Source organism: Nematolebias whitei, chromosome 3 (assembly GCF_014905685.2).
Source record: "Nematolebias whitei isolate Nwh7 chromosome 3, NemWhi1, whole genome shotgun sequence".
NCBI lineage: Eukaryota > Metazoa > Chordata > Actinopteri > Cyprinodontiformes > Rivulidae > Nematolebias > Nematolebias whitei.
The window spans coordinates 1,299,962-1,308,831 of NC_056500.1; the positions used below are offsets into that span (position 1 = coordinate 1,299,962).

Genomic DNA, 8,870 nt, shown 5'->3' on the forward strand with positions numbered 1-8,870 from the left:
GACTCTGTCTCTGATCACATGACTGTCTCTGATCACATGACTGTGTCTCTGATCACATGACTTTGTCTCTGATCACGAGTGTGTCTCTGATCACATGACTCTGTCTCTGATTACATGAGTGTGTCTGAGCACATGACTCTGATCACATGACTCTGTCTCTGATCACATGACTCTGTCTCTGATCACATGACTCTGTCGCTGATCACATGACTCTGTCTCTGATTACATGACTGTCTCTGAGCACATGACTCTGTCTCTGATCACATGACTCTGTCTCTGATCACATGACTGTATCTCTGATCACATGAGTGTGTCTCTGATTACATGACTGTCTCTGATCACATGAGTGTGTCTCTGAGCACATGACTCTGTCTCTGAGCACATGACTGTCTCTGATCACATGACTGTGTCTCTGATCACATGACTCTGTCTCTGAGCACATGACTCTGTCTCTGATCACATGACTGTGTCTCTGAGCACATGACTCTGTCTCTGAGCACATGACTCTGTTCCTGGCCCATGGACTGTGGAACTAAGAGACAGACCTGCGCGTGTTTGCACCGGCATCTCAGAGCGGGGGAGACGCAGCCGAATCACGCATTGTTTGTTTTTAGCTTTTTAGCTAGCTACTATTGTGCGCAGCTAATTAGTATTAAGCCAGTACTGACAGGTGGGTGGTGGTGGTGTGTGTGTGTGTGTGTGGGGGGGGGGGGGGGGGGCGGACGTAGTGACATCATGAAATTAGTATATCGTGATATAAATTATTTTCCAGGGCAAGCTTTTTTTTACCGGCATCATCGTGAACGATATGGCCCAGCCCTAACTTGTAAACACTGCCCCCGGTCTTACCTGACGGTTCCGAGCCGACTGTTCTCCGCTGAGTTCACTGTCCCACTCCACATGAGAAACCTCCAGGCATTCACCCCATCACTCTTTCAGCGGCAGAGAATTTTTAAAGGGTAGAGGTGGAAGTGCTTCACTTGAAGGGACAGATGTTCGTATGTGATATTAAGAAGTTGTATTGCATTTAAAATGAGTGTTTATGTAATTATTTTCAGTTTGCATATCCAATATAAGTTTTGTTCAAGGAGTCACATTTGTTCAGAACTTTATTATTAGTAAGCCTGAGAGTTACTGGGTCCATGCAAACAGTTACTGGAACGCACCCTGTCAAACTAAAGGCTCCCCACACACTCGGGCGGTCCTCAGTCCGCATGGACACTGTGCACACTGTCCGCAGAGGGTTCAGACGTCAGACTTGAACAGCCACCCTGAGCGGCTGCAGACCAGCTCCGCAGGTAAGGGGTGTTTACCTTCGGGACAAATTGAGGTCACAGATTGGTCATTTGCTGACACGCCTACTGGATTGATTGACAGGTTGCAAAAAAACAAAACAAAACAAAAAATATACATATTGAGAGTTGGCAGTAAGCGGCAGCGGTGTTGTGTGTTTATATGTTATCGATAAAAAGGTCTAAAAATAAAAAAAAACAGTGAGGGCTGGTCCTGCAGCCCACACATCAGCCCAGCCCACCAGGAAATCTCCAGACCTCCTGCAGCCACGCTGGACCTGAGTTTAATTCTCTCGTGACAAATTCCTTCATTTCTCACAATTTCAGTCATGGAGTCAACCGAGGAGGAAGAGACTTGACTCTTGGAAAAAAAAAGAAAAGAAAAGGCCATTAAACCAGACCAGGGATGAAGATGGGAATTTAATACATTGATGTCACAAACAAAACAGTCCATTGCCAGGCAGTTTACTGTGCGACACAGAGTACGTGCACGTGGTCGTAAAAATTTATCTTTGTGCGGACGTGCCTTGCGGGAGTCCGCTTTGAGTCTAATCCGGTACACGCAGACCTCCGCGGACTGAGGTCCGCATGAGTATGTGGAAGCTATAAGAATTCCCAGATCCTGTTCCGGCAGGATCCGGCTCATATTAAGCACTGTCACCTGCCCATCCAGGCTGTCACATTGTAAAGTTTGCAGATGATACAGCGGTGGTGGGATGCATCACAATGATGAGTCCTGCTACAGGCAGGAGGTGGAACATCTGGAGAGCTGGTGCAAAGAGAATAACCTTCACATCAATGTGAAGGAGACAAAGGAGATGATTGTGGACTTCAGAAGGAACAACCCCCCACCCCCCCCCCACCCCGAATATAGGAGGATCTGCGGTGGAAGTGGTCTCCAGCTACAAGAACTTGGGTGTGCACCTGAACAACAACCTCAGCTGGAGCAACAACACCACCAGCCTGATGAAGAAAGCTCATCAGAGACTCTACTTCCTCAGACGGCTGAGACGAGCTGGACTGGAAGCTCAGTCCTCACCTCCTTCTACAGGTGTGCAGTGGAGAGCATCCTGTGCTCCAGCATCAACGAAAAGCTTTGCAGAGAGTGGTGAAGGCTGCACAGAAGATGTTGGAGTCAGTCTCCCCACCATCACAGACATCTACACCTCCAGATGCAGGAAGAGGGCCACCTGCATCATGAAGGACCACACTCACCCAGCACACACACTTTTTGCCCCACTCCCCTCAGGAAGGAGGTTAGAGAAGATTGGTCTGTGGTCAGAAGATCCACGTTTCAACTCCCGGTACCAACAAATTCAAAATGTGGGTGGAAAAGGTGAAGCCCCCCCACCTGCTCCTCTGGGCACCCTAGACGGCAGCTCTTTGCTCCACACAGAAGGCTGTGGTAGCTTGGGGTCTGTGGTTGCATCAGGAAGGGCACCCGATGTAAAAATAATTGCCAAATCTTTGTGCAAGTTAGTTTGCTGTGGTGACCCCTGAAGAACGGAGCAGCCGAAAGAAGAAGAAGAAAATGTATATATAAATAAATATGTGTATGTAAATATATGGCTTTGGCTCCAGTGCTAATAAAATAAACATGGCGATCATCATTTCAACCCATACATTTCCCACAAGAATTAATAAAGAATATAACTTACTTTATTGTTACACATTCTTTTAATCCTGACTTGGTTCATTCTGAAACCAAGCGTGCGTGCATATTCAGTTCAAAATAATTTATTTCATTAATGCCACAATAAATTAATTAATTAAAAGAAAAATGGTGTAGCACTGGATAAAAAAAATCAATCCATCCATCCTTCATCTTGTTCTGGACTCAGGTCTCGGGGGCAGCATCTTGAGCAGGGAGGTCCAGACATCTCCTTCCACAGCCTCTTCCAGTTCTTCTGGGAGGACTCCAAGGTGTTCCCAGATCAACAGAGACGTAGTTTCTCCAGAGTGTCCTGGGTCTTCCCCGGGGTCTCCTCCCAGTCGGATATGCCCTAGGGAGGTGCTCTTTACCAGATGAACCACCTCAACTGGCTCCTCTGGATGTGGAGGAGCAGTGGTTCTCCTCTGAGTCTCTCCTGATAACTGAACTTCTCCCCCTGTCTCTAAGAGAGTCCAGCTCTGCAGAGGAAACTCATAGCTCAGCTCCCTCTTCACCACAACGGACCGGCACAGAGTCCACAACACTGCAGATGCTGCACCAATCCTTCTGTCTGTCTCACGCTCCATTCTTCTCTCACTCGGGAACAAAACCCTGAGATACTTGAACTCCTCCAGTGGAGGCAGAACCTCACCCTCGACCTGAATTCACTTCAGTTCACCTTATTTCTGTGGCATCGTCACAACACAAGTCGTCTCAGGGCAGTGAAAAAGTACCGTCCTGTTTCCTGTTTGTGCCGAGCGGCGCAGATACATCTGCACAGATTTTGATTAAAGGACTCCATTAGATATTCTGTAATCTGGACTTTGTTAAGATGACAGCAGCAAAGTAAACCAGCGGTGTCAAGAGAAAACGTACGTTTATTATTTGCTAATGTAGCGTTCCTTCACACCAACATGTTTTAGAGGAAAACGATTCAACAAGCCCTTTTTTGTCTGAAAACAGCTGATAAGGTAAATAATAAAGATAATAATTTAACAAAAACGTCACTTTAAAATGTGTATTTTTTAGCTTCATACATTCAAACCTGAATATAATAAAAAAGTGAAGTAATTTTAAGGCGGTCATATCAAGGCATTTGTCAGTAACTGAAAGGGACTTTTTTTTTATCGAGCCCCCCCCCCCCCAAAAAAAAATTCAATTAAAAATAAAAAGGTTCTATGAACAGTGCATTCATGGGCTCCTTTTAAAGGTTTGTTCGCAGTAGCTTTGTTCTTTTCCATTAGATTGCGTTAACGCTAGAAGAGTTTGAACTGAAGGTCACTCTCTTATGGGTACAGCCTAAATATAAAAGAAACATTTATTCAAACACACAGTACTGATTAAGACAAATTATTTCTGGCAAAATGGGTCAAACTGATGATTTTCCCTTTATAGTTTTCCTTGTCGGTGTACCAGACACACCAGAAAGCGCATGGACAATGCACGTGCAGGATCGATCGTCTGCGCTCTGCTGCCCCAGGAAAAGAAAGATCTGCTCAACGCAGCCATCCACTTCTGATGGCAATGACGTGGAGGCACCGTGCTGCAGCGCAGCCTAGCTGGATTTGTTGAAGCTAGCACAACTCTTTCTACTTGCATGAAGAAGGGAAGTGAGACGGGTATCAAGCAAGCGTGAGACAAACGCCCACACCCGGTCACATGGGTCATGTATGGACCTGTAAGCAGGTAACATGAATAAACATGAGGATGGCTGAAGGGTTTAGATCACCTATTATGCAAGGCAGATGGTCCGCTTGTCCTGATCCTGGTTCTGCTAAAGGTTTCTTCCTCATGAGGGAGTTTTTCTTTCCACTGTCGCCTTCATGCTTGTTCAACATGAGAGTTCAGTGATGGAGTTAAACTCAGAGCTGCTCCTCAGATAAATAATGTTCAATTATTATTTTATTTATCCGTCCTGAGACGACTTCTGCTGTGACTTGGAGCTTTAGAAATAAACCGAACTGAATGGACATGCATTTGTTTGCTTCTGATCTTAAACTCCCCACTAGTTGCCCTCTGCTGGTCTCATGTGGAACACCTACGAGTTCTTTATGTAGAAGTGAGTCAACAAAATGGCTGACCAGTCAGGAAAAACAACTTACCTGCTGCACATGGATGTGTGGTTTTTTTGGAAGGTGAATAAATTACGATTAAACATCAAATCACAGACTAATAAAAACGTCACTATCTGCTTACTTGGCACAAAGAAAAAGAACAAAACCTTTAGAGCTCACCACATTACCAGGGTTTGTATTATCTTGGCGTCGGTATTGTCTTCTCAAGTCACGAGTGCCAACACTTTGATAAACAAAAATCAGGACAAACAAACAAGGTGGAACTGTGTCACAGGTCTCAACTGTGTGGGTACAGCACTGCACATGGGACCACTGGAAACCTCCTGCACACCCTTAACTGCAGAAAACAAGAAGCCATTTTACTTCGGGGGGGGGGGGGGGGCAGCTGCGCAGCTGGCCCCTCCCCTTTCTTTAAGCCCCTCCCCAAAGCCTTTTTTCCCTCCGTCATGAACAAGCCCCGCCCCTCCCTCTCCATGCTATGTCTGTAGAGCGTGCGGCTGCAGCTGCGGTGAGCCTGTCGAGTCCTGCCGGATCCTCCGGAGCTGTTCACACGTACCTGACCGGTTCTAGGTACCGGCGTTTGGTGCCGGCACCAGCAGGGCAGGCTAAAAAAGAGTGAAGAAAAGATTCAGGCGAAGGCTCACCGAGCGACTTCGTCGCGTCCGCCGAGTCCAACCGACAGCCGACGTCACGCGACAGCCGTTGCACGTTTTTTTCCCTCCTTTGTGCGTTTGCGCAAAAAGAGGAGGAGCCTATTTTTTCAAGCGAGGCGGACGGTCGGAGTCAGTGGAGTTGTGAGCGGAGGCGCAGCACACCGTGTGGTGCACAGCTCCCGAGCTTTTTCCCTGCGTGTTCACACCGGTGGAGCTCACAGCACATCTGACAGGCCAGCAGGGTCCAGAAGAACCGAGCCGCGGGACTCAGAGACCCGGAGCCTCAAGCAAACTCCATCACAAAGCTGGTGAGTGCTGCATGCTAGTAGCAAGGTTTCAGTTGTTTCACGTTTTTATCCATGTACAGCGTCTTAAACTTACTCTTACAATAAAACCTGCAACTAATATTTAAAATGTTTTTTGTTTTTAATTAATGTGGGGCACTTTTCTTAAATGAGCTTTACCAATTACGGTTACCTGCTACGGCTAACTTGTTAGCTAGCAGTTGTGACCAGCTATATTTATTTGGTTTTGACCAACTTCATTTTAATTTTTAATATGTTCTCAATATGTTAACTTATCAATGCCTTCCAAGTAGGCTAAAATGTTGGGTTATGATTATTGCAGTTGTCTTAAATTTGAAAACTTGAGAATAGCGTAACGTTTCGTCACATAACTAAAGCGTTCCATGCTAGTATGTTTAAATTCATTTCAAATTAAAACCAGTTTAATCAATTTAAACCAAGTGGTGGGCAGAGTGTTTTCTGCAAATGTTAGCGGACCAATCAGATTTAGTATTTTAAGGCGATGTTAAATTATTTGTGTGACCAGCGCCTGATAACCTTGACCTTGTACTTTGTGCTGTGACACATTTGCAGTTCTGCAGTTATTTTTTTCAAATGATCACAAACTTTGCATTTGTGGCACTTAATTGTTTGACAAGACTTTATAGGACTTTTCATATTTTATTTCAAATTATACATAATCCAATTTAGGTGTCACTTATATTGGGACCTTTCATAACGTATGATCACAATATTGGCGTAAAGATGAGCTGTTTAAGCTGCTCTTTCATAATCACCAGTTGTGATGGCAGGGAGTGCAGTTCAGCCTTATCGACGTGGAACACCACGCATAAAATGTATCCAACATCTACTGTTCCATTTCTAGCGATTGAATGGTCCCATCTGTCATCTCTACGTCACATCCTCCAGCCGTAGTCCTAGCTTGCTTTACGCTATAAACTTTATTCTCATTCAGAATTGTACAGTGCACAATTGAACACATTTTTGTTTCCTTCCTTCTCCCTTTTTTTATTTTGGTTTCCTTTGCTTGTTATCCCCTGGCGATATCGACTGTTCAGCTCTGGCACCACCTTCGTTGGCGGCTCAGAGGTGCAACAGTGGCGTGTTGGCTTCTACCTGTAACGGTCTTGGTCTTTAAATAAATCACATCAAGATGGGAAGAAGGTGTCTTAGGCCAAGCTGGAAAGTGTTCGTGAAAATGGTTGGCTCTTGGCTTAAGAGTTTAACTTTTATTGAAGACAGACACATTTGTATTTTGGCATATATGTATTTTTGTACACATGTCCCTTTTTTATGTTACTTTCTTTAAAAAAAGAAAGCTTTTATCTAGTCGTTAGGTGTGATTGTGATTTAATGTACTCTTGCCATACATTCAACATACATGACCATGTAGAAAAAATAGTACACTCGCCTAAAATGCTCATGGGTCGCTCATTTTTCTTGTTTTTCTAATACATTACCCGGTACATGTAGATGAGTACATGCCAAGTCAGCAACTGGAGACTGGCCAAACTTAACAAGTCGGTGTAGACCCAGTCCTACCAAGTCCGTTCAGCGAGTGTGCCATGTGAATGCTAAAAGGAGCAGCACACCCAACCAGCTCGTTCAGAGAGCAGTTTGAAGGAGGGGCACATGGTAGGACAGACTGCTGGATGGTTTTCTATTGTCAATTAAAACTGACAAGAAAGGTAAAAGGAAACAAAAGACAGATTATAACTATACATTTTCATTGTGTTCAGTTTGTAGGTTTTATAAATATCTTACAGCATTCTTCACTGTGTGTATTTGAACTCCCCCATGGCCTGAAGTGGTAGAGGCCAGTACTTTTCCATGAGCCACAGGGCCCTAAAAAGGGGTGTGGCCTAATGTCAGCAGTACCCGAGTTCAACTGGTTTTTTTTGCTTTTTGTTTCTATTCAGTTTATTTATATAGCACAAGTCACAACAGAAGTGTCTCAGTGCACAGTTTGGTTGATTTTTAAAGGTAAAATGTTGTTATTTTTTATTTAGGACTTTTTTATTTTTACCGATGAGCAGAGCTGCTTCTCTAGGAACCTGCAGAGCAATAAGTTAGTTGCAGGTACAAAGATGTCAAAAGTGGAGTTTGTCATCATATGTAACAGAATTGGTTAAAACTATTACTTAGAAGAAAAAAAAACCCCGTTTTAGATGTTCTTTCATTCGTACAGAGCAGTTTCTAGGTTCACCTCCCCCACCTACCTGTCTGTTGCGTCTGTCACATGGTATACTTCATTTAATTCTGTTTTTTTGTTTTGTGAAGGAGGGAGCAGCTTTTAAAGCTGCCACCCCAGTTTATTACCTTTTTGTATCTGTGTAATTATTGTATTATATACATGACCTTGTCGAAAAAAATTACATTAACTTTAGAAAAATACCACTAATCTTTCCTAGTTGTTTCACATGTTACTACATGCAGTTAAATACATGCCAAGTCAGCAACTGGAGACTGGCCAAAACTAACAAGTCTGCATAGACCTAGACCTACCAAGTCAGTTCAGCGAGTGTCGTGTCGACGCAAAGACAAGCAGCAAACTCAGTCAGCACATTGCAGAGATAACAGTTAGGGGGAGGGGCACATGGTAGGACAGACTGCTGGGGGTTTGTCCTGAATGTAAAGAGACAGAACAAAAATAAAGAAAAAATGTAACATTTTATAAATATGTCTCATTGTGATCTCTTTTGTAGAGTTTGTAAATATCTTGCAGCATTCTTCACTGTGTATTTGAACTCCCCCATGGCCTGAAGTGGTAGAGGCCAGTACTTTTCCATGAGCCACACGGCCCTAAAAAGGGGTGTGGCCTAATGTCAGCAGTACCCGAGTTAGACTTTCTGCCTTTTGTTTTGTTGCTATAAAAGTTGAACTATGGTTTTTTT

The 8,870-nt window shown here is 44.1% G+C and overlaps 1 protein-coding gene across 1 annotated transcript in view; it reads left to right on the forward strand.

The window, feature by feature from the left end:
* Positions 1-5,470: 5,470 nt before the first annotated feature.
* The window catches only part of LOC119430445 (activating transcription factor 7 interacting protein), a 40,632-nt gene continuing 37,232 nt past the window's right edge, over positions 5,471-8,870 (forward strand). Inside the window, exon 1 of the mRNA XM_037697852.1 lies at positions 5,471-5,979. The gene's annotated coding sequence lies outside the window, so the exon portion shown is untranslated. The remainder of the gene's footprint in view (positions 5,980-8,870) is intronic.